General features: G+C 42.8%; 1 protein-coding gene across 1 annotated transcript in view; it reads left to right on the top strand.

The window, feature by feature from the left end:
• LOC126230276 (zinc finger protein 541-like) overlaps nt 1-27,495 on the top strand; it is a 689,355-nt gene that overhangs the window by 655,315 nt on the left and 6,545 nt on the right. The gene's annotated exons all lie outside the window — the stretch shown is intronic.

Consider the following 27,495-nt stretch of genomic DNA (forward strand, 5'->3'; position numbering starts at 1 on the left):
ATCTTATTGGCTAATTGGTTTGCGCGTATGCTTCATACTAATAAAGCTACGAGGTGCAACAATAAAGTAACGAGACTGATGTGAAGAAAAGTGTTGCTTACCGTTTTAGTCAAGTTTAGCGTTGTCTCATTCAAAGTAGTTCCCTCCTGATTGCACACGCTTTTTCCAACGCTTCTGCCATTGATGCTAACATTTCTGGAACTCATCTTCTGTAATTTCCTCCAAGACCCTCGTCGCAGGTTTTTTGATATCTTGTGTTGTTTGAAAATGGTGTCCCATGCCGCCATTTTGACTCTTGGAAATAGAAAAAGGTTGCACGAAGCGATATCTGGTGAATAAGGTGGCTGTGGTAGTACTGAAATTTGTTTTGAGGTTAAAAATTGCTGTACTGATAGAGCAGTATCGGATGGCGCATTATCGTGATGCAAAATCCAATTATCAGCAATGTTGGCACGGGCACGAAGAACTATTTTACGAAGTCTTTCTAAAATTTCTTTGTAGTAATATTCGTTAACTGTTTGTCCAGGAGGCACCCACTCTTTATGAACAATTCCCTTGGAATCAAAGAAGCACATAAGCATGCATTTCATTTTTGACTTCGACATGCGAGCTTTTTTGGTCTGGGCGATCCCTTTGATCACCATTAGCGTTTTGTCTCTGGATCGTGCTGAAAAAACCAAATTTCAACACGCTCAACAATTCTGGATTGATTTCCGTTTGCTCTAATAGATCGGCTGCCACATTTTTCCGTGTTTCTTGCTGTTGTGGTGTGAGATTTTTGAGGACCATTTTTGCACAAATCTTTCTCATACCAAGATCTTCAGTTATTATTAGACGAACCGTTTCTCTATTGATGTTCAGTTCTTCTGAAATCATTTTCACGGATAATCTTCGATCAGATCGTACGAATTCACGCAAGCTGGCCAAGTTGACATCCATCTGTGAGGTCGATGGTCGTCCACTGCTGTCTTCATCTTCAACATTCGTTCTGCCTTCATAAACATTTTATGCCAGCGATAAACTTGAGCTCTTGACATAAATCTCCTCTCCAAAAGCCTTCTGAAGCTTACCGTAAGTTGTCGTCGCGTATTCACACAGTTTAACGCAAAAAGAAATGGCATACCGTTGCGGAATATTATGCGGTTCCATTTCTGTGACGAGACACACAAACGCGTGTTAACTTCTTACAGCACAACTCATGACCGAGCAGTTGCATCGATGTGCCGCTTTGTCTAGAAGCAGCTTATAGACCAAGGTCAAAGACAATGTGCGTACGCAAGCCTGCAGGGTTGCCACATCTTGCAAAGAAAATCAGTGTCATTAGTTTATTGTCGCACCGCTTATACTTTAATATCTTCATAACGTAATTGTCTTAGAAATAGCACCTCCAGTAGCGAGCGAAGCCAGAACTTTGAACCTGACAGATAGCTGAATTGTTTACTCGCCAGCCAAGCTCAGAGTAACATCATTTAACTGTACATGACAAGCTTGCAATGTACAGTAATTTACAGAGGATCCTACATAACCCAACTATGTAAAGGTTAAAGTAATAACAACAACAAACAAAAACTGTTTTTATGCCTATTTCGTTAGAATAACTGTTGCTTAAAACATTCTAGCATTTTATAGAACTAAATTAATGTACTCGATGACGATGGCACAAAGGTGCTGAAACATATTTCGGTTTTTATAAAAGACAGCTATTTACGTAGCAGGTGGATCTGAAATCCAGTAATTGAGCCTATCTTGTAAAATGTATATTCGAAGCCTGGTTTTGATCTAGCCGAATAATGAAAACGACATTTTCCCACTTTTGTTTGTGATCATAAGTGACAAGTACATTCGTAGAATAACCTTGATGTTAGGAAAACGATCTTTAAGATTTTATTGAAATGGCAGATGGAGGAGATCGGGTTACCTCGAAATCGAAGTAATTTCAAACGACAAAAATCGTCCTACATTATTTTAAGGAACTTAGTGGTTGTCCAAAGTGAAGTGCTACGCACTGAACCGGCAATTTGACGCGAGCGAACGCCAGGTTTGAGAGTGAGTGTTGGCATAATTCATGTCGGCTGTCCACTGCAATATTCAGCCGTACAACATAATTACGTCCACGTCTCCCACGATTTCAATGCCCCGCACCAAGCTATTAACACAAAAACTCTTCATTTCAATTTTTCGTCGTCCGGGCGCCTAGATAGGATACGGCCCTGGTACCTTGCTAGACTCTTAACAGCTTTCCCACAGAGAGTACAGTTACAACGCATTGAGGAATACTCGTTGTGTACAATACGCTTGATACCACGATGGAATATGTGAGCTTGATACTACGAAAGAATATGAACAACAATGGAATATCGAAACGGCTCCAGTAGTTAGCTTCGAAGTAACTGTGATTATTTATTACAAAGTAGTAGTAAATGAGAATAAAAGTCACAGAAAGGATGGACAGGAATGTATATTATAACTGAGACCACGCAGATTTATTGTCAGAGCGTAACACTGTCGCTAATTCCCCATATCCACAAATATGCTTCAAGATGCCGCTCAGTATATCGCGGAGGATAGCTCATTCTGTTGCCATTCAGTCCATTTGCCCATCACTTTGCAGGTACGATAACTGTTTGCCTCCTGCATACACAGTAATCACTGTCACCTTTCCTTGTGGCGTCGTGATCTGGCATGAGAATTAAGATACTAAAAGACAGTATACTGTCTTGCTACCAGCGTTCAGTGCGTCTTTTTTACCATTTTCCTGACCAATGTAGTGTATGCTAGTCGTGATCACTCAATTAACACAAAAATGTGATCGAAACTGCCGATCTACCTCGTCTTTTATGATGATTACAGATTGTCCCAAATTATTTAGAGGCGATAGAATCCGAAACTGGGTACTTTCAGGTAAGGAACTGCACGTCAGATATGAATGATAAGTTTTTTATTGAAATAAACATTTATTGAATTGAAACATTTACGTCTTGCAGCTTAAACTCATAAACCGCCTCTCTCATTACGCGCCTTTAATGTTACATAATTTTTTTTCCACACTATCTCAAATAACTGTTGTTTGTCGTACAATGACACAGTTTACGCAGGGGCTTCATCCATGGACGTCTCCATGTAACTTCATACGGAAAAGTCCAGCACGGACATACTGCAGACGGATGTGTATTGTTTTTCAAGGTAGGGACACCCTCATCGATTCAGAAACATAGGTAGTTCACAAGCACCTGCCTCGCAAACCTACTTCATTCATGACGTCGTCGTTGTTGTGTGATTGTCTTCAGTCGGCAGACTACTTTGACACAACTAGTCACACTAGTCCATCCCGTGCATGTGTCTTGTCTCTGGGTCCAGCATCTATTTCAAACTGTTTTCTAAGTTTGAGCCTTGGTCTCAGTCTAAAATTTCACCCACCTCCTAGCGCTTCCCTCTATTATGTCCTACCAACCGATCCCTCGTATTAGCCTAGTTAGTTAGTTTCAGTTTCCATGGATCATTTCGCACGATAAGTCGTAATGATGTGGAACGAGTCGTTATATATTCACATCACAAATGAATTTGTACATATGGTTACATGCTGAACATTTCTTAAACTTTTTTTAAAGAAAAAGATACGCAGATGTTAGTAGTTACTACCCACCAAATTTTTGAACATTACAATAATAGAAATTCTTCTGCGGAATAGAAGGAATAGTTGTGCCGTCAGCTTCTTTCTTCCCCAATTCGATTCAGTTCCTCCTTATTAGTTAGTCGATGTACCAGTTCAATCTTCATCATTATTCTGTATCAGCAAGTTTCTCTTCCGTACAAGGCTAAACTCGAGAAAAATACCTTGAGAAGAGAACTCTTGATACTTAAATTAATATTCTAGGTTAATAAATTTCTCTTTGTATGAAATACGCATACTATTGTAATCATAGTCCTCTATAGCTGCTTGTTATTATAATTTCTATTTATTTTACCAGTTTCGAGCATAGCTCATTTTCAGACGGCACACTAAAAGATCGTAAATGCCGTTTTTCTAATATCTTGTCGCCCAAATACTAAAGCTCGTCTACTGTATTTTACGGACTACAAGACGCATTTTTTTCTTCGAAAAATTGCTCCCAAAATTCAGCTGCGTCTTATACTCGAAACTGATATCAAAAAGTCCAGCGTTTGATTCAAAATAGCCATATATTCAATCCCGCGCGAAAGCTCTATCTGGCAGCATTGGATTCAACTGGCAACAGTAGTGCACCGATTTGACGAACATGAGTTGTGGGGATTCACAAGCTTGCCAACACTGCCTCTCTCCCGCCCCGCCATCACAAACCCAGAACACTGTTTAGCTTATGATCCGTTATTGTAGTCTACGGTGCCGGTGAACTTGAATTGAAGGTGATTTGTATTATCGGTATCAGGATATTATTTTTGTTAGTAGCTAATTACGTAAAGGAAAAAATGGAAAGTATTCATATGATGCGGGCTTTAAATTGAATGTGCAGAAGAATTGAATATGCAGAAGAAAACAGAGCATCTGACTGGCATTTCGCCAGCCGCTGTGGCCGAGCGGTTCTAAGCACTTCAGTCCGAAACCGCGTGACAGCTACGGTCGCAGGTTCGAATCCTCCCTCGGCCTGGATGTTTGTGATGTCTTTAGGTTAGTTAGGTTTAAGTAGTTCTAAGTTCTAGGGGACTGATGACGTCAGTTGTTAAGTCCCATAGTGCTCAGAGCCATTTGAACCATTTGAGTGGCATTTCGGCCCTCCACCGACAGAAAAAAAATCATACGCTATTGGCAGGCTGGTAAAGAAGAACTGAAAAAAAGGGGAAGACTAAATGTGCACATAGAGGACCGAATGCAAAATGGCCAAAACTAGAAGATGACGTATTGAAATGGATTCAAGGACACTGTCAAAATGGCACTGGAGTTAATACAAAAAACATCATGTGCATACTCGTAAATTAGCGCTACAGTGGAACTTAACATACTTCAGCTTTGGAGTTGGTTAATGCTTCAGGTTTATGAAGCGTCTTCGGCTTAGCATGCGAAAATGCCACGAGAGTATGAAGGGAAAGCATTATCTTTCCATCGTTTTGTTATTCAACATCGAAAGAAAACCAGTGTGGAACCAAGCCAAATAGGGAATATGGACGAAACTCCTATGACATGATGTGTCGAGTTACAGAACTGCTGCCATTAAAGGTGCTAAAAAAACAAGTGAACATGAAAAAATACACTACACTGTTTTCCTTTCATGTTGTGCTGACGATACTGTTAACCCAATAGTCATTTTCAAGTGCAAAACAATGCCAGATCCTTCTGAAATACCGCCAAGTGGTGTTGTTCACACATGACAAGGGCTGGATGGACTAGGATGTTACGAAATTATTGATTAACATGGTGTGGGAGAGAAGGAAATGTGCTTTATTGAAGAAGATTTCTCTACTTGTGCAGGATCAGTTTAGCAGTCATTTGAAAAATTCTGTGAATGAGAAACTGAGACAGATACCTTAAAAGAAATAGCTTACTGTTATCTCGTGATGACTTATTTCACAGCTGCAACCTCTTGATGTCTCGATAAATGAACTATACTAAGTGTATATCAGAGAGGAATGGAACAAGTGGATGATAGATAAAACCCAAAATGAATTCACGCCGAAGGAATTTTTAAAACGACGTACAATCAAACAAGTGTGTCAGTGGATAAAACAGCCATTATCTAGAGCGGGAGAAGACATTATTGATAAATCTTTCAAGAAGTGCAACATAAGTAACGGTCCCTACGGAAGTGAAGACCATGTTATATATGAAGAAGACAATGATGACGACGAAGAGGAAGATGAAGAAGAAGAAGACGAAGAAGAAGAAGAAAGCTTAGATGACGATTTTCAGGGATTTTAAAGGTAATTTCGGTTTTACAAACTATGAATTTTTAAGTCTAGCTTTTCAATCTAATAATAAAAATGTTATTGTTTAAAATATAGTCCGTAAAATACGGTACTTCTTTCACTGTCACATTTTGTAATGTAATTTCCTCACCATCGCCCGATTTAATTCGACACCATTCCATTACCATTGTTTTACTTTTATTAATGTTCGTCTTATAATCAAGACGCTATCCACTCCCTTCAACTCCTCTTCTAAGTCCCTTGCAATCTTTAACACAATTATATTGTAACAAGCAAAGCTCAAAGTTATTTCTTCTCCTTAAACTTTAAATCAGCTGCCAAGTTTCTATTTGGTTCTCTTCACACCATGCTCAATGTACACAGTGAATATAATCGGGGACAGGCTAGAGCTCTGTCTCGCTCCTTTCTCAACAATCGCTTCTCTTTGATCTACTTCGACTCTTGGAACTACAGTCTGGCTTCCGTATGGAATATAGATAACTTTTCGTTCCCTGTGCTTTATCCCTGTTACCTTGAAATTTTCGAGAGGGGTAGTCAACATAGTAGAAAACATTTCACTATATATACTAATGTATAAATGTAAGTTTGCCTTTCTTTTAACATATCTTCTAAATTAAAAGAATCAATATTACCTCGTGTATTCATACATTTCTGTGGAACCAAGAATCATTCCCAATGTCGGTCTCCATCTGTTTTTTCCTTCTGCCGTAAATAATTTGTATCCATAATGAATTATTAAACTGATAGGTCAGTAATATTCACACTTGCTACAACCTGCCTTTTTTGGAATTCATGCAATTGCATTCTTCCTGTAGTGTAAGAGCATTTCGCTTGTCTGAAGACCTGGTAGAGTGAAATATTTATTTCGGGCTAGTGATTCCTTGTTTCTCGGCAGTCAGATTAGGAAACTCTATCGTCTGTGTAACTTAAACTCATAAATATTATGGATACCTAACTCGTGAATGTTAGTGAACTTATCATACGAAAAACAAGGTTGGCGAAGTCGGGTAGGACCCCCACTGAACAATGAGTCGCAGAATTTTTCTCCTTAGCTATAACTGTAAGGATACTGAACGACTGCGTGACAGTACGAGACTGAAGCGCTCCCAAATTCTTTAAACTTCTCGGTTCTCTACAAACTTTCCGATTTTATTCGCATTTTCCGCGTTCCTATTTACTAATAGTGACTCTCTGTTTCACTTCCGTATAACCAGCGATTTTCCAATGTCACGCTGTGACTCATACATGCTTTCTTCTCTAGCTACTGCGTTAGGCTATTCATTATTTCTCTGAAACATTGAGACTCCCTATATCTCTTGCCAATTTTCGATCTGCTAACTAGGTATTTAAGGTGTTAAGGCAATATACAGAGTGATTAACATTTTCGTGCTTTTACGTCAAAGTCTTTCGCTTTCCGTGTGGCCTCGCTAAAAAATTTAAACCAGCCACATTTCATAATTGCACATCTTGGAGTTTCCATGTAACTCGTGGGCTGCGTCAAAGTGATGCCGGTCGACAGCACAACTTGCTTTCTCGGCGAACGCCTAATAAGATCCACGTATGCAACTCGCAGTACATTGGCCACTCCCCTGTATCGCCCTCAAAACAAAACGTTTGCGACACCTTCTTATTACACGATACTACCATAGCAGCACTTGTTCTGTTATCGACTATGTGCTTCTTGTTTACGCCTGGAAACAAATGAGCACAAAGGAACCTGTGATAACGAGCTCTGATGAAGTATGGCTATAACACAGTCAGATTTCATTCCACTTACATCCCTAGGGACTCCATTGTACGCATTTTATTCGTTATAACCCTCTCTAGAAGTTCCTTTCACGAAGAGATAGTTGCGAATATTACCCTTGTAAGAGAAAGAGAAACGTACGCCACTTTTCACACAATAACTTTGTATAATCACAAACGCGACTCTGCTGTGAAAGTTACTGTCGCGATATCTAGAACGACCATAGCGGTGTAAAAGCAGGTGTTTTCTTAATAACCTTATGTATCGCACATCGTAAGAACAGATGATTGTTTGTCATCATTTTTTATAAGTTATGAAATAATTACTCTATTTTTACCCGCTAAGCGATTCTCAAGTATCAGGTGACATTGATAATCTCTTAATAGTGATAAGCGTAAATACAATTATAACTCATGAAGAATTACCTGCGAGATTGAATAAAAATGCGGTTGACATCTATGAAACCGAAAGGGCTTAACACGCAAGAAATTCGGACATGTATCTCTAAGTGCGTATTAAAAAAAGGAACGATACAGCTTTTGCCTGATTCATTGTGGATTTCGGTTATTAGGAGACCTCTTGCCCAAATCAAGACCTAGGTTTTTAGAAGTATTTTATGTGGATGTGAGAGTTCTAAATAATGGTAGAAATGTTTCGAGAACATTATAATATGTTCTTTACGTTACAGTTAGTATGTACGCGTATTTTACGTTAATAAATAGTAGTTAATTCATTTGGCGCCTCTATTATTAGCCATTAGCAATAATAAGTGAGAGAAGGACAGCGCCTGGGCTGTAGTTCTCAGTACCATTAGTCTAGTTCCAAAGTTGCTGATTGTCAGTTTTCTCTGTAAGTTATTTCTTGTTACGCCTGCACTGTGGATCTTCGCACAGTTTCTGTGTGTCAGTGACGGGTCCAGTAGTGTGTCGCTTTATCTGAGTGATCCAGGCATTCCGGCTTACATTCAGCTTTCGATCTGCTTGTTTTGAGCGAAGATGAAAGGTCTGACTTGAGTCTTTCAGGGATTTGGTTCAAGGGATTTTCCTGGAAGTATATTGACGTGGTGCTTATAATGTGCTCCAGGTTTTATTCTACCTCGTCAAAACTCTCTTCTTGAGCTGTGATAGCCAGATCGTTACTGCTCAGGAAGTGGTCGCATAATTTGATGATGGTTGATCATTGGTATACAATTTGAGTAGGAGGGATACCAGGACACTACCCTGGGCGACCCTGTTCCTCTGCCGTTGCCATCGACTCTTTAGAACATTGTTTTATATATATACAGGGCTACTACAAATGATTGAAGCGATTTCATAAATTCACTGTACCTCCATTCATTGACATATGGTCACGACACACTACAGATACGTAGAAAACCTCATCAAGTTTTGTTCCGCTGAAGCCGCACTTCAGGTTTCTGCCGCCAGAGCGCTCGAGAGCGCAGTGAGACAAAATGGCGACAGGAGCCGAGAAAGCGTATGTCGTGCTTGAAATGCACTCACATCAGTCAGTCATAACAGTGCAACGACACTTCAGGACGAAGTTCAACAAAGATCCACCAACTGCTAACTCCATTCGGCGATGGTATGCGCAGTTTAAAGCTTCTGGATGCCTCTGTAAGGGGAAATCAACGGATCGGCCTGTACTGAGCGAAGAAACGGTTGAATGCGTGCGGGCAAGTTTCATGCGTAGCCCGCGGAAGTCGACGAATAAAGCAAGCAGGGAGCTAAACGTACCACAGCCGACGGTTTGGAAAATCTTACGGAAAAGGCTAAAGCAGAAGCCTTACCGTTTACAATTGCTACAAGCCCTGACACCCAATGACAAAGTCAAACGCTTTGAATTTTCGGCGCGGTCGCAACAGCTCATGGAAGAGGATGCGTTCAGTGCGAAACTTGTTTTCAGTTATGAAGCAACATTTTTTCTTAATGGTGAAGTGAACAGACACAATGTGCGAATCTGGGCGGTAGAGAATCCTCACGCATTCGTGCAGCAAATTCGCAATTCACCATAAGTTAACGTGTTTTGTGCAATCTCACGGTTTAAAGTTTACGGCCCCTTTTTCTTCTGCGAAAAAAACGTTACAGGAAACGTGTATCTGGACATGCTGGAAAATTGGCTCATGCCACAACTGGAGACCGACAGCGCCGACTTCATCTTTCAACAGGATGGTGCTCCACCGCACTTCCATCATGATGTTCGGCATTTCTTAAACAGGAGATTGGAAAACCGATGGATCGGTCGTGGTGGAGATCATGATCAGCAATTCATGTCATGGCCTCCACGCTCTCCCGACTTAACCACATGCGATTTCTTTCTGTGAGGTTATGTGAAAGATGCAGTGTTTAAACCTCCTCTACCAAGCAACGTGCCAGAACTGCGAGCTCGCATCAACGATGCTTTCGAACTCATTGATGGGGACATGCTGCGCCGAGTGTGGGAGGAACTTGATTATCGGCTTGATGTCTGCCGAATCACTAAAGGGGCACATATCGAACATTTGTGGATGCCTAAAAAAACTTTTTGAGTTTTTGTATGTGTGTGCAAAGCATTGTGAAAATATCTCAAATAATAAAGTTATTGTAGAGCTGTAAAATCGCTTCAATCATTTGTAATAACCCTGTATATATATATATATATATATATATATATATATATATATATATATATATATATATATATATATATATACAGGGAAAATAATAAAATATATATATATATATATATTTTTTGCGTTTCGGGTTATCGCAGTGAACCCATTTTTCGTTCCCAGTCACAATGCGATGCAGAAATCCCTTCCGTTTCTGCCTCTGAAGCAAATGCTCACAAACACACAAACGCCGTTCAACGTCTCTTGGTTTCAGCTCGCACGGGACCCAAGTTCCTTCTTTATGAATCATGCCCATGGCCTTGAGACGTTTTGAAATAGCTTACTTTGTCACTCCCACTAATCGTGCCAATTCTTCTTGAGTTTGACGCCAGTCTTTATTCAGCAATGTCTCCAATTCTGCATCTTCGAAAACATTCTCTCTTCCACCACTATGCCGGTCTACGACGTTAAAATCACCGTTCTTCAAGCGCTGAAACCACTCAAGATACGTTCCTTCACTAACAGCGTCCTTACCATACGTACTTGAGAGCATTCGATGAGACTCAGCCGCTGTTTTCTTCATATTGAAACAAAACAGTAATACCTTCCGCAAATGACGAGAATTGAACAACTTTATGATACAGACCCAAATCGACTAATGTTTGAATGAGGTTATGTTGACCGAGGTCCAAGCTAACTGCCTGACGTCTGCGATCTGTTTCTTTAGACCGCTACTTGCCATTGTCACCACCTATCGGCTAACGGCGTAAGCAAAGTTGTACACCTTGTATACAGGGTGTTACAAAAAGGTACGGCTAAACTTTCAGGAAACATTCCTCACACTCAAAGAAAGAAAATGTGTTATGTGTCCGGAAACGCTTACTTTCCATGTTAGAGCTCATTTTATTACTTCTCTTCAAATCACATTAATCATGAAATGGAAACACACAGCAACAGAACGTACCAGCGTGACTTCAAACACTTTGTTACAGGAAATGTTCAAAATGTCCTCCGTTAGCGAGGATACATGCATCCACGCTCCGTCGCATGGAATCCCTGATGCGCTGATGCAGCCCTGGAGAATGGCGTATTGTATCACAGCCGTCCACAATACGAGCACGAAGAGTCTCTACATTTGGTACCGGGGTTGCGTAGACAAGAGCATTCAATCGCCCCCATAAATGAAAGTCAAGAGGGTTGAGGTCAGGAGAGCGTGGAGGCCACGGAATTGATCCGCCTCTACCAATCCATCGGTCACAGAATCTGTTGTTGAGAAGCGTACGAACACTTCGACTGAAGTGTGCAGGAGCTCCATCGTGCATGAACCACATGTTGTGTCGTACTTGTAAAGGCAGATGTTCTAGCAGCACAGGTAGAGTATCCCGTATGAAATCATGTCGGTGAATCGAGGAAGTACAGTACATACTGACGAAACTAAAATGAGCTCTCACATGGAAATTAAGCGTTTCCGGACATATGTCCACATAACCTCTTTTCTTTATTTGTGTGTGAGGAATGTTTCGTGAAAGTTTGGCCGTACCTTTTTGTAACACCCTGTATATATACCAGTGATGCTGTGATTATTACGAGCTGGTAGTCTTTAAATGTGTCAGTTTTCTCACGAGCGGTCTGTGGTTCATTGTGTCGTACCCAGAGCTTAAGTCAATCAAGGCTAGTCATATTATTTGTTTATTTTCATATCCTTCTTTTATATATATTCAGTAAGGAACAAGATTTTGGTGGAGCAAAATTTTTCTGGTATGAAACTCGCCTGTCGACGGGTGAACTTTGGGATGACGATGCCTGCTATGCGATTTAGTATCAGTCGTTCATACAGTTTCTATAAGTGACATAAGAGCGATGTCGTCCCATACTACTTCGGGAATTCGGATGTTTCCTGATGTTAACAGTGCTACTATCTTTATTTGCCTTCCATGTTTGGAATCTTGCGTGTCTTGAGGTAGAGTTTATAAGGCCCAGGATCCATAGTGTGTCTTCAGGACCAAAGTGTTTTATCTGTTCCATGCAGATGTCATCAATCCTGGGTGCTTTTTTATTTTTCATTGAGTTTAGTCTTAGGTTGAGTTCTTTCAAGGCAAATGGCACAACGAAGTTATGAGTCTTGCTATGTGTGTCTAATGATTTTGTACTTCTAACGTTCTTTTTTGGATTTTCCATTTGGGATGAGTTGGTGAGCACCTTGGTTGTTGATTACTTTTGACGGTTGTTTAACTTAGGATCGCAGTTGAGTTTTTTTGACTACATTCCAGGCCATTTTGCTACTGTACATTATGTCAATATCTTTCGGGCTAACATTCCACTACCTCTGTCTTGTCTCACTCGTCATGTTCATTAGTGCAGTTCTGCGCGAAACAGTCTGTTCATCGAAAGGGTCCTGCTTGTATAGTCATCAGTATTTGCTTAGAATGTCCTTTGATTCATCTGTGAGACGTGGGATAAAACATTGCCTCCAACCTCGTACAGTGTGTTTCTTGGAAGATTTTTTGGAGTCTCTCTACGAAGCTTTCATAGTTTCCCGGTGTTGGACTGAGTTTCTTTGGTCTGTGTTGCATTTTAGGTGTGAGGCCATATACAGTTTCCATGCTCCGGTTGTGCGCATTTGCACTAACTAAGCAGCTCCACATTTTGCTACTGAAGCACCAGAGTAATTTTGAGTCATGTAATAACGAAAAGTTATTTGTTTCAGTCCATTGTTCCAGTATACGTCAATTTTCATCCTATTCTCTGTAGCTCAATGTGGTGCTGTGACAGTTAAAAGTCCCGTATTAAAACCGTATTTTCTGGTGATAGGAGTTTTGCCGTAATGTCGGGATGAGCTTCTACCCAGGGTGTGTGTGTGTATAGACGTCACGAAGAATGTGCTGCATTCCATTATTAATGCCCTTTATGTGCATTTGGTCCTCTTTGTCGATGTTATAGCTGTGTTAGGTTTTATGAAGCTTACGCTGCCAGATTTAGTGTGTGGGGTAATGGGTAAGCGCATTAGCTCTATTTGTGGTCTTATTGCTTCTTCGTGTCAGTGTGTTTCTTGAATGCATAGTTATGTCAAATTTCCGAGCGCTGGAAAGTTACCACAGCATTTGTTGTTTACTTTTGATGATTTCTTGGAGGCTTAGACTTGCAATGTTCAAGGTTGGCATGTACCATGTGGATTAATTTCCAGTTATGGAAGGTTGGACATTGCTGTTTATCGCAACGTTCCTAGGAGACGCCGAGATTCTCTGTTTCTTTTTGCTTGTCCCCTGGTTCATGTTCGTGGTAATCTGAATGAATTGGACCAACAACAACAACAAAAAAAAAAAAACATCACAGACATATCTAGGGCCTGAGCTTCGCTCTACACCAGAATTTCCCAAACTGTGTTCTGCAGAACACTGCTGTTTCGCGGGAAATGAATAAATGTTCCGCAGCAACTATTAGCAACATTGCGTAATCTCGACATTTTGACGGCACTAATTATTTTTTTTATTTCATTATGATATCTGTGTTATTAGTTCCGACTTAAAATTGAAGTAACTACTCAATAAAATTATTTACCTTAAAAATAAACGTTTGGGAATCCTTGTCCCACACACATTGCGGTTTAGGCACCTCATTCGGCTATCTTGCACTCGACATCTTGCATCAGGGCAAAATTGCGACTCATCGCGGCGCAGTGCACTCCTCAAATCAGATAGCGTTCAGTTTCTGTTGTTTGGTCCGCTGAAGCCGTGTGCCACTGTGAGGAATGATTTTCTGCGAGGCAGTGATTCCAAATTTCCTTTCCTCGCAGTTGCCTTTTAACGTTCGCTCGGAACCTTAGTGAGTCGGATCTGCATTCACTAACAGCAGCAATTTGTATCGTGTTTGAAAGGGATTATCATTGAGAAGGCGTGACACACACCTCCAATACCTGTCAGTTAGGGCCTTATTACGGCCACTGTTCGTATGCCGTGTTACATGGCTGCGAGCTGTACAGCATTCTTTCTTCACGATTTGGACAGTCCGCGTTGACGCAAGAACTATATTGGGCAACAGCCTTGGCGGCGCAGTCATTCGCTCTCCAAACTCGATAGTTCTAGACAGCCATGTCTCCATGGTGAGCCACCGTACTGCGCTGATTAAATAGACAGACGGAAAAAATTGCAGTATCAAAAAATAATTAATGTAGAGTACTGAAATTTCGGGAATACTAGGTAACATATTGAAGTGATTAACTTTGCAAAATCACAGGTTAATAAGCCGTTACATATGTGAAATCGGCCTCCCCCGTCGGAGGTTCGAGTCGTCCCTCGGGCATAGGTGTATGAGTTGTTCTTAGCATAAGTTAGTTTAAGTAGTGTGAAAGCCTAGGGACCGATGACCGCAGCAGTTTGATCTCTTTGGAATTCACAAACATTTGAAATGAGAAATGCTGGTACGTTCATAACCTTTGTAACCGCCAGAACGTTCAGTGGTAGCGTGCGAACGTGCATGCATTGCGTTTTACAGATGTTGAATTTGAGTTTGTGGGATGTAGTGCCATGCCTGTTGCACTTGGTCGGGCAATATAGGTTCTGTTAATGTTGTTTCTGGATGGCGCTAGAGTTATCGTCTGATGTTCCGTATGTGCCCGGTTAAAGACAGATCTAGTGGTCGAGCAGGCCAACGACACGTATCGACATTCCCATGGGTTACAACAGCGGTATGTGGGTGAGCGTTATCCTATTGGAAAACACCCCCCCCCCCCACATGTTGTTCATAAATGGCAGCACAACAGGTCGAATCATCAGATTGACGTACAAATGGGTGCGTGGGATAACCACGGGAGTGCTCCTGCTGTTATACGAAATCTCAACCCAGACCATAACTCCAGGTGTAGGTCCAGTGTGTCTAGGCCGCATAGAGGTTTGTTGCAGGCCCTCAACTGGCCTCCTCCTAACAACACAGGGCCCTCACTGACACCCATACAAAAACAGCTGTTATCAGGAAACACAACAGACCTGCCTTCAAAGAAATAGGTCAAATGGCTCTGAGCACTATGGGACTTAATTTCTAAGGTCATCAGTCCCCTAGAACTTACAACTAATTTAGGGGGGTAGGACGTCAAACGGGCCGACTTGGAGCAGGAGAGTCGCGACAGGACATTTTAGTTTCTACTGTCTATACTTTTACAAATAAAATCAAAAATCTTTGTCACCATGACCAGGAAGGATTGAGGACTCACACTTATCGCAGTGGAAGTTCAAAAACGTAGCAAAATACTTTTTTCAACATGTGAAATTTCATCATTTTTTCACTTATTACTGGCTGCATCTTTTGCTATAGGTACACTTTTCTTCTAAGTAAGAGAGATTCTTCGATGAGGTTTTCATAGCATACAAACAGTAGTTACAGGTATATGAAACTCTAGAATTTTCCAAATCTATTAAAAAACTGTGGAAAAAATTGACATAATTAACTATAAAACTTGAGTTTTTTTCTAAACATGAAGTTTAAAATGTAACAGTTCATTCATTTTCTCATAAATTAAATAACTTCTAGAGTTTCATACACCTGTAACTATGGTTTGTATGGTGTGCAAAAGTCATCGAAGAATCTCTCTTACTTAAGAAGAAAAGTGTACCTATAGCAACAAAAATGGTTCAAATGGCTCTGAGCACTATGGGACTCAACTGCTGAGGTCATTAGTCCCCTAGAACTTAGAACTAGTTAAACCTAACTAACCTAAGGACATCACAAACATCCATGCCCGAGGCAGGATTCGAACCTGCGACCGTAGCGGTCTTGCGGTTCCAGACTGCAGCGCCTTTAACCGCACGGCCACTTCGGCCGGCTATAGCAACAAATACAGCCAGCAGTAAGTGAAAAAATGATGAAATTTCACATGAAAAAAAATGTGTTTTGTTACGTTTTTGAGCTTCCGCTGCTATGAGTATGAATCCTGAATCCTTCCTGGTCATGCTGTTAAAGTTTTATGAATTTATTTGTAAAAGTATAGACAGTGGAAATTAAAATGTCCTGTTGTGCCTCTCCTGCTCCAAGTCGACCCGTTTGACGTCCTACCCCCCTTAAACCAAACTAACCTATGGACATCACACTCATCCATGCCCGAGGAAGGATTCGAACCTGCGACCGTAGCGGTCGCGCGGTTCCAGACTGTAGCGGTCGCGCGGTTCCAGACTGTAGCACCTAGAAACGCTCGGCCGCCCCTCCCCTTCAATGAGGTTTCGCTTGACACCACTGAAGTCGCAGCTGGTGATGGTTTTGGGTCAGTGGAATGCACCCTACCAGGGCGCCTGGCTCGGAGCTGTCCTTGAAGTAACAGATTCGTAACAGTGCGTCGTGTCACTGTGATACCAACTGCTGCTCATATTGCTGCTACAGATACGGTACGATGAAACGGAACCATACGCCGAACACGATGGCCTTCCCTGTCGGCATTACCACGCGTCCGTCCGGATCCCGGTCTTCTTGCGGCCATATATTCTCGTGACCACAGGTGCCAGCACCCAGGTACAGTGGCCTCCACATTTCTGCCAAGACTGTGCAGTATCGCAGAAGGAACATCCAGTTTCTCGTAGTTCTATTGCACGATCTCGTCCAAACTCTGTGAGGTGGTGATAATGGCGTCTTTCACTGCCTTAAGAGAATTCTTGACTATCATCAACTCAACACGTCCTGTCCCAAAAGGTAATTAACGTTCATGACACTTGTAGAGTGTATTTAAAGGATTCCTGATTTGGGTGCTCCTAGTACCGCTGCTAGGACCACTCTTATGCGACGACAGACGCTGTGGCAGAACGGTTCTAGGCCCTTCAGTCCGGAACCGCGCTGCTCGTACGGTGCAGGTTCGAATCCAGCCTCGGGCATGGATGTGTGTGATGTCCATAGGTTCGTTAGGTTTAAGTAATTCTGAGTCTAGGGGGCTGACGACCTTAGATGTTACGCTACTGGCCATTAAAATTGGTACACCACGAAGATGACGTGCTACAGACGCGAAATTTAACCGACAGGAACAAGATGCTGTGATATGCAAATGATTAGCTTTTCAGAGCTTGAGGAAAGTTTCCAACCGATTTCTTATACACAAACAGCAGTTGACCGGCGTTGCCTGGTGAAACGTTGTTGTGATGCCTCGTGTAAGGAGGGGGAATGCGTACCATCACATTTCCGACTTTGGTGAAGGTCGGATTGTAGCCTATCGTGATTGCAGTTTATCGTATCGCGACATTACTGCACGCGTTGGTCGAGGTCCAATGACCTAGCAGAATATGGTATCGGTGGGTTCAGGAGGGTAATACGGAACGCTGTGCTGGATCCCAACGGCCTCGTATCACTAGCAGTCGAGATCACAGGCATTTTATCCGCATGGCTGTAACGGATCGTGCAGCCACGTCTCGATCCCTGAGTCAGCAGATGGGGACGTTCGCAAGACGACAACCATCTGCACGAACAGTTCGACGACGTTTGAAGCAGCATGGACTATCGGCTCTGAGACCATGGCTGCGGTTACCCCTGACGCTACATCACAGACAGGAGCGCCTGCGATGGTGTACTCAACGACGAATCTGGGTGCACGAATGGCAAAATGTCATTTTTTGGGTGAATCCAGGTTCTGTTTACAGCAACATGATGGTCGCATCCGTGTTTGGCTACATCGCGGTGAACGCACATTGGAAGCGTGTATTCGTCATCGCCATACTGGCGTATCACTCGGCGTGATGGTATGGAGTGCCATTGGTTACACGTCTCGGTCACATCTTGTTCGCACTGACGACACTTTGAACAGTGGACGTTACATTTCAGATGTCTTACGACCTGTGGCTCTACTCTTCATTCGATCCCTGCGAAACCTTACATTTCAGCAGGATAATGCACGACCGCAAGTTGCAGGTCCTGTACTGACCTTTCTGGATACAAAAAATGTTCCACTGCTGCCCTGGCCAGCACATTCTCCAGATCTCTCACCAATTGAAAACGTCTGGTCAATGGTGGCCGAGCAACTGGCTCGTTACAATACGCCAGTCACTACTCTTGATGAACTGTGGTAGCGTGTTGAAGCTGCATGGGCAGCTGTACCTGTAAACGCCATCCAAGCTACGTTTGACTCAATGCCCAGACGTATCAAGGCCGTTATTACGGCCAGAGGTGGTTGTTCTGCGTACTGATTTCTCAGGATCAATGCACCCAAATCGGGTGAAAATGTAATCACATGTCAGTTCTAGTATAATGTATTTGTCCAGTGAATACCCGTTTATCATCTGCATTTTAATGGCCAGTAGTGTAAGTCCCATAGTGCTAAGAGCCATTTCAACCATTTTCTTATTCGATTGGCATGAAATTTGAATAGAGCTCATCTTTTAGATGTAGAAACACGCCTACAAAGTTTCGCTTATGTCGCGCAACTCCTTCTTGGTATTGTGATTTTTTCCCCGTTATTGTACGAGTGACTGCCACAGCGGTGACGTCCGCCGATTGTGGAGCGTCAGATGCCCCCCTGGTACCACTTCTGCATCAACAACAGTACTGCAAAGCGACCATTGTGCTCTTTTAAGCGGGTGAATAATATTTCGTTTGGTGAGATGGCAACGGCGTGTTGTGAGAGCGATAGCAGGTTCCGAGCAGAACGGCAGATGTGCTGACGTCGTTTGGAATGCCAGCGCGTCGACAGCAGAGAAAGTGCACCGTACCGCAGGTGCATTTTTCGCGAGCCGGCCTAATTGCAGGCCCAACAAATTACGCAACTTTAGTGGCCGCGCGCTCGCTCCTCAAACAACTTTGTAAATGCAACGCAATTACCAGCGCCGGGCTTTCGAATCTTAATTTCGCCGAAGTAACGCAATTGAAGCCGGCCGATAGTGTATCCTTAACGCAGCAAATCAAATTAAACAAAAGCCGGCGGGCGTCTCGCTGGGCGCTCTCAAAAAGTTTGCCCGCGGGCCCAGCTGTCTTCAGACTCGCGGATGGCTTCTTCCCCCCCACATCCACCCCCTCAACCACCAGCGCCCCCGCGCTGACGCAGCTACAGCTGCGGCAGAAGCTGCAGACCCATTACCCGACAGCGACTAATAATCAGCTTATTCCGGATTTGTTGCCGGCGGAGAATGCTTTGATATATACGCTCGCCGGCTGCTGACGTCCGCGGTAAATTGAGTGTGGCGCGCGCTTCTGGGTACCGACGCCACTGTGAACCGGCGGTTGCTAATGCGTCTGCACGCAGCCGCCCGCTTTATGTCCCTCAGGTCGCGCTAATTTTGTCCCTCGTACGTTCCTGCGCTGCGCGTTAGTGCTTTTTTGCTCCAAGCTTCCCGTACGTCGTATGAGCATACATTTCACCTCTAGCAGAAACGTGCAGTTTGTATGTAACATCTACATTTACAAATGTACTCCTCAAGCCGCTGCATAGTGCGTGGCAGAGGGTAAATCGCACCAAGATTATAAGTTTTGTTTCCTATTCCAAAATGGTTCAAAAAATGGTTCAAATGGCTCGGAGCACTATGGGACTTTACTTCTGAGGTAATCAGTCCCCTAGAACATAGAACTACTTAGACGTAACTAACCTAAGGATATCACACACATCCATGCCCGAGGCAGGATTCGAACCTGCGAGCGTAGCGGTCGCGCGGTTCCAGACTGTAGCGCCTAGAACCGCTCGGCCACTCCGGCCGGCCCCAAAATGGTTCAAATGGCTCTAAGCACTATGGGACTTAACATCTGAGGTCATCAGTCCCCTAGACTTAGAACTACGTAAACCTAACTAACCTAAGGACATCACACACATCCATGCTGCAGGATTCGAACCTGCGACCGTAGCAGCGCGTTGTTCCGAACTGAAGCGCCTAGAACCGCTCGGCCACAGCGGCCGGCTTTCCTATTCCACTCGCGTGGTTACCGACGGAGAAATGACTCCATACGCCACGTTACGTGACTTAATCTGGCTCACTTGATTCTCCTCATCCAATACGCTAGGTAGTTCCATTTCGGGTAGTATCGGACAGCGAACTGTATCGGACGAGAGCTGTTTCTAAACTCTTGTGCTATAGGCAGCACCGGCCAGTGTGGCCGTGCGGTTCTAGACGCTTCAGTCTGGAACCGCGTGACCGCTACGGTCGCAGGTTCGAATCCTGCCTCGGGCATGGATGTGTGTGATGTCCTTAGGTTAGTTAGGTTTAAGTAGTTCTAAGTCTAGGGGACTGATGACCTCAGATGTTAAGTCCCATAGTGCTTAGAGCCTCTTTTCTTAGATGAGACTGATACTATGATATACGGAGCGTCTGGGTTTTAGGTATCGATATTTTGATAACTCATACCTTAATATGTATCCACTTCAATGTGTTAGTTGTTTTTTCTCTGCGTCGAACAGTCTTCCCGCAAACAGTTCACTTAATTTATTAGGCGATGTTCCCCGCGCGCTCGTAACTGCTAGAGGCAGTGGACCACGCCTGTCAGTATTGACCAGAGATAGTCAACCTTTTTTACATTCCGCCCGCTCTAGCATCTATGTTAGAAGCAACATTTTCTAACCACCCACTGGTTCAACAATAATTAAGATTTGTGAAGTAGGAAAGTAACTATACTTCATTAAAATCATAACGCAGAGTTACAGTAAGTTAAAGCAAATAATAGTAACTTGCCAGATATCTTACGTCACAATTTTATGACAGAGTAATGGAAATATTTTAAAAACCCCTCCCGCCTACTGCCCACCGTGTAAGCTTGAATGCCCACTAGTGGGCGGTATGAATTTTTTGGAAATTTGTATTAAGGTCTTATGGGGCCAAACTGCTGAGCTCATCGGTCCCTGAGCTGACACACTACTTAATCTAACTTAAGCTAACTTACGTTAAGGAAGGAGGACTCGAACCTCCGACGGAGGAAGCCGCGCGGACCGTGACATGACGCCTGAGACCGCTCGGCTGCCCCGCGCGGCAGTGGGCGGTAGGCACCAGGTTGACTACCACTGGTGTAGACCATCCGTTTTGCGTCCACGCAGCTACACTTCAATACTCAACCTTCTGCCCAGGGAAAAATAACCATTAGTGGCTTGCTGTACTTGGAGATACTAACCAACCTAAAAACATACGATTCATAATAGCCGTAATTATTAGTCAGCGAAGGAAGTAAATACTGATGTAACGTTGTTCTGTGTAGTGTCCTCAGTCACCAATAGAAATATCTGCACTAATACCCCTAACACACTGTATACTGTAGGCTGTGAAAATCTGGCCCAAGTAATAACAGTGGGAATGTTGAACTGCTACACCGCAACTTTCGCGTTGTATCAGACAAAGCAATTACGGCTTGGGCCGCTCAAAACAAATAGCATACAAAACTTAAATTTTTATGATTATTTCTCTGACAGGCAAAGATGGAGAAGTCAAGACATAAATGTGATCACAAAGGAAGTCGAAAAAAGTGCATGAATTCTTGAAACGACAATCAGTGACCCGGGAAGAAATATATAGTTTCGCAGAGTACATAATTGTGATAGACTTAAATCTTTACAGGAAAACTAAGAGGTGGTCATGAAACCTGTTTTAGTAAATAATAAGCTTCTCCAGAACATGCAGTAAAGGAAAGGAAACAGTATCATACAGTCCAGTTAAAAATTCAGATAAGCAGCTTGTACCCTTGAGTAAAGATGAGTTCTCGAATACAGAGTACAAATAGACGAATCAACAGAAAGTAAAGCATTTGTTTAGTAGGTTAATGAAAACGGGTATAGACTTTTACTAGGATTTCATGAAAACACGTGAAGACTTAAGACTGGCGAAAGCTGAATCTTCAAAGAGCAGCACATTCCAGCAAGGAACAAACGGAAGGACAAAATAGATGACCTGTTCAACACAGTGTGTACGTGTATAGGTATGGAGATCACCCACAAATAATGAAAGTAACGTAGGCATAAAAAAACTAAAATAACATACTGAAATTTCATCTGTTGTACAATGTGTGATCCGTTATGGCCTATATGTGACTAATAATAAAACCTGACGCATTATATGTAGTATATAAACAAAAATATGAATGAATTTCTTGAGTTTTGATAAAATACGAGTGACAGTTTTTGATAAATAGGGAAAGAAAATTGTTATCTTCCACTGATTTCCATTGCAAATGATGATAAGAATGCGCGATTTGGGACCCTAAGGAGTAGAAAAATACGAAAAAGGCGATATGTTGAACTGAGAAAGAAATGAGTAGCAGATGATTAGCGTTTCAGTGGGACAATATTTCGAAAAGGATGTGGGATGGAATGATAGCGAAGTGGATTTCGAACAATTGGAAAACGAGAGGAGAAGGGTGGGGAGGAGTTATTACACGAAGGAGAAACGACCAATCGGCCAAATCTGGAAGGATTGATAGATCTCTGGAAGGACTTCATGGTAATCTAGGAGTAGCTGTTGGTATAGAATGTTGATTGTGTTTTGGTGTAATGTAGGAGAGGCGTGCTGCTAAAAGCGTTATAGAATACATAGATTGGCACTGATGGAGGTACCTATCTGGTGACTGATACCAGCTTTTCAAGAAGTCTGGGCAATCCGAACGTGCTCAGTGTAGGAGAGGAGAGGAGATAAAGTAACAAGTTAGTACAGAACTCAAGTAGGATAGGGTAGACGGAAACGGAATTGGATCGGAGGATTTGAAGGAAGCAAATTTTGGTAGCGCGAAAATCTAGGCCACCAGGAGCTAGTTGACAGATTCTTTGATAAAATAAGTGAGCTGATGGACATTTACGACCCAAACATAAATGAGATTTTCCACATTCCAGAATTATGGCCGATAAAACTTTCCAAAAATTTAAACAAGCAAAATGCAAATTGTGAAAGAAAATGTTAAAAACTCATATAGAACGTAGATTCTCATGACATTGAGTTCTGCAGTTCTATTAAGTATTGTTTAGTGCGAACAATGTTCCAAACCAGACTTCAAAAAATATTATACTTCCCAAAAGCTTACATGGGACAGCATAATGGTCACATACGCTTCCTGGAACGCAGGTCCTTTAAACTTACCAAACACGATTTCGCGATAAGTACGTAGTCTTTCATCCAAGGATTCCGATGTTAAGTTTCCGAGCATTTCTATCGTTTGTACTATAGCGGCATGTTAAGATCCTAACAGTGCGTCTCTGAATTCGAGAGCTGTTGTCTTGTCTACTTGATAGGACTCCAAACATTGTAACGATACTCTAGAATTCGTTGCACTAGCGTCTTCTAGGCGAATTCTTCTAGAGATGCATTGCATTTTCGCAGCACCCATCCAACGAATATAAGCCCTTACGATCCTTTCGTGAGATGAACTTCTGCAACTTTTGGCAACGTTTCTAAAGCTGCTAGAAACTCTTAGTGTACACTTCTTTTGGACTAGCTTAAAAAAACTGGTTCGCTTTGGTGTCCGTGGATTTGTGATAACAGACATCTGTTCACTATGAAGAATACTTTGTTGCCTGTCCTCATCTAGACTGATCCTCTCTCTCTCTCTCTCTCTCTCTCTCTCTCTCTCCCCTATGTTGATATTTTTCAGTCAAGATTCTTCCACTCAGGTCAATGTAACCAACAGTATCTTCTGTCTGTCGCTGAACTTCTGTCATACAAATCGGGCACAGTTCATCCGCCTGCCCACATATTTGCGAAGTTCTTGCTAATCCGCCATTCCTGAATTATCGTCCCCAGAGACGGTAGACAATTTCGCGCTAGCATCTGTCGCCCTTGCTTGATACCGTTGCGCGTGGTGATTTGACGTCCAGATATCTCTCATCAAAAAATTGCTCTATTAAAATTTGATTTGCAATAGTGTAAAGATCATTGGCTGGTCAAAGAAAGAGCCCAGTCTTGTGCAGTACGTTACCGTGTCGGCAGGTGGTGTGGCGCAGGGGTCGAGAACAAGCTGGATCTGGATTTCAGGCTTGCTAGTATTGCCCAAGGTGCAAAGGCTTCCACGACGGCCTGTAGGCGTTCTTTTGGATCGCTGAGAAAACACTGACATCTGTCTTTTGGAATTCAGATGTTTCGAAGGACTCCTAGGTCCGTTATTGCTAAGGAGGGACTTCCCACACTAACCACGAGTTGTTAGAGAGTCTCAAAATGTTTCTAAGGAAAATAATTTTATCCTCTCACAAACGGCCAGGCAGTGGTGTAATTAGAGTATATGGCGCCCAGAAAAATCTAAGACTTCACGACCCCTCTTCCCGACTGACAATGTCGTCCAATTTTTTATTTATTCGTCATCGTTAGTTAGTATGTTTATTCGTTTCTTGTGTTCAACACGTTACAATGAAGTAAAAGATACACATATCAGTTACTGTGTTTTCTATGATACAGTTCAAAACAAGGAAAACACGAACTCCAAAGTCGCATAGCTTGCTACGGTAACACGATTCCTACTTCATTGTTTTAAAGTCGATCGAGGCAACACTGTAATAAAAAAACGTGAAACGGAGAAGATAAGAATGACACTTTTGTTGTATCGGTTCACTTGGTGTCATATGTCACCTATAAACGAGCGTTTCGATACCAGGAGAAGTAGACTTTACGAAGCCGTTGCTCAGCACACTCCAATCCAAACCATCGCGCGATTCCCTTACGTACATTTTCTCTCCATTCCCGTTTAGGTGCCTACAATCCTTTCCCTTGTTCATCTTGTTTTCCTTCTACTTCTACTCCTCCCCATAACCACTTTTCTTTTATCCCTCCTCATTTTTGCGCTTGTCAGATATCTGTCACCCCCCCCACCCCCCACCCCCTCCCACGGAAATGCACCCAGGGCACGCGGCACTGCTCCCAATATGTCCAGCGATCTCTTCCTCTATCTATAATAACTTTTGTGAAACTCGTGCTTTTCACAGTGCTAACAGAAACTTTCGAAACTTAGTAGCGGATTAAAACTTTATATCGGATTCAAACACGATACCTTGCAGTCTGCGGGCAATACTCTTAACGACGGAGCTGTCCGGGCGCAACACACGGTACACCGTCACAGCTTTATTTCCGCCAGTGCCTCTGTTCTACATTTCTGGATAAATGAGTCAGTAAGAGCACTTCTCGCTAATGGTAAGCTTCAGCATTCGATACCTGATACGTCACTCTTGTTGTAGCGTGCCAGGATGTTTCGAAACAGAAGATATTGCGAATAGGTGAAAGCCTCCGATTCTGGACAACCTTAACACACTTTCACGTACGGAAAATTGTCCACCACACTCAAGATAAAAAATGGCTCTAAGTGCTATAGGACTTAACATCTGAGGTCATCAGTCCCCTAGACTTAGAACTACTTCAACCTAACTAACCTAAGGACATCACACACATCCATGCCCGAGGCAGGATTCAAACCTGCGACCGTACCAGCAGCACGGTTCCGGACTGAAGCGCCTAGAACCGCTCGGCCACAGGAACCATTCACTCTCAAGATAACTTCCACATCTCGCACAGTTGGACTCCACTGTCAAAACAAGTGTTAGGCAATGTAATAGAATATTTGCGCAAGGGCATCTGACGTCGTATGCTATTTCACATCAATAGGTAAGCTCTTGAGCCTAAAGCTTCTGGAATCGATCCACAGCATGTGCAGATATCTTTATTTTCATGTACGTTAAACGAAATTTCTCAACAAAGTTTAATGTAAGCATTTGTGCGAAGCGTCACGGCATCCTAGACCCCTGCCCCCGAATTCCATGCCGCCCCTGGCCCTACTTTCAACAGTAAATATCGTAACATAACAGCATAATTATGTGAATTCCGTGCAATAGTGCTCTAAGCTTCAGAACCCAAAGCTTAACACACATATAACAAGTACATACAGAGTGTTACAAACAGGTACGGCCAAACTTTCAGGAAACATTCCTCACACACAAATAAAGAAAAGATGTTATGTGGACATGTGTCCGGAAACGCTTAATTTCCATGTTAGAGCTCATTTTAGTTTCGTCAGTATGTACTGTACTTCCTCGATTCACCGCCAGTTGGCCCAATTGAAGGAAGGTAATGTTGACTTCGGTGTTTGTGTTGACATGCTACTCATTGCCTCCACGGGTACACTTCTGAGAATGGTTCATCCAACAATTTCTCAACCCTCATTTCAGTGCAAATGTTCTCTTTACGGATGAGGCTTCATTCCAACGTGATCAAATTGTAAATTTTCACAATCAACATGTCTGGGCTGACGAGAATCCGCACGCAATTGTGCAATCACGTCATCAACACTGATTTTCTGTGAACGTTTGGCCAGGCATTGTTGGCGATGATTGGGTCCCATGTTCTTCCACCTACGCTCAATGCAGCACGTTATCATGATTTCATACGGGATACTCTACCTGTGCTGCTAGAACATGTGCCTTTACATGTACGACACAACATGTGGTTCATGCACGATGGAGCTCCTGCACATTTCAGTCGAAGTGTTCGTACGCTTCTCAACAACAGATTCGGTGACCGATGGATTGGTAGCGGCGGACCAATTGCGTGGCCTCCACGCTCTCCTGACCTCAACCCTCTTGACTTTCATTTGTGGGGGCATTTGAAAGCTCTTGTCTACGCAACCCCGATACCAAATTTAGAGACTCTTCGTGCTCGTATTGTGGACAGCTGTGATACAATATGCCATTCTCCAGGGCTGCATCAGCGCATCAGGGATTCCATGCGACGGAGGTTGGATGCATGTATCCTCGCTAACGGAGGACATTTTGAACATTTCCTGTAACAAAGTGTTTGAAGTCACGCTGGTACGTTCTGTTGCTGTGTGTTTCCATTCCATGATTAATGTGATTTGAAGAGAAGTAATAAAATGAGAGCCGGCCGAAGTGGCCGTGCGGTTAAAGGCGCTGCAGTCTGGAACCGCAAGACCGCTACGGTCGCAGGTTCGAATCCTGCCTCGGGCATGGATGTTTGTGATGTCCTTAGGTTAGTTAGGTTTAACTGGTTCTAAGTTCTAGGGGACTAATGACCTCAGCAGTTGAGTCCCATAGTGCTCAGAGCCATTTGAACCATTTTTTTGAATAAAATGAGCTCTAACATGGAAAGTAAGCGTTTCCGGACACATGTCCACATAACATATTTTCTTTCTTTGTGCGTGAGGAATGTTTCCTGAAAGTTAGACCGTACCTTTTTGTAACACCCTGTATATGAATGCGTGGTGTCTGTTCGTTCGGTCCTAAAGAACAGACACCACTCATTCATTTAACTGATTTCACCTCGATGGGCAATGAATCCACACCCTTCAGTGCAGATGCATGTTTACGTTCGACCTACAACAGGAATGTAAGATTTACATTCGACCTCCA

This window comes from Schistocerca nitens, chromosome 1, assembly GCF_023898315.1.
Source record: "Schistocerca nitens isolate TAMUIC-IGC-003100 chromosome 1, iqSchNite1.1, whole genome shotgun sequence".
Taxonomy (NCBI): Eukaryota; Metazoa; Arthropoda; class Insecta; order Orthoptera; family Acrididae; genus Schistocerca; species Schistocerca nitens.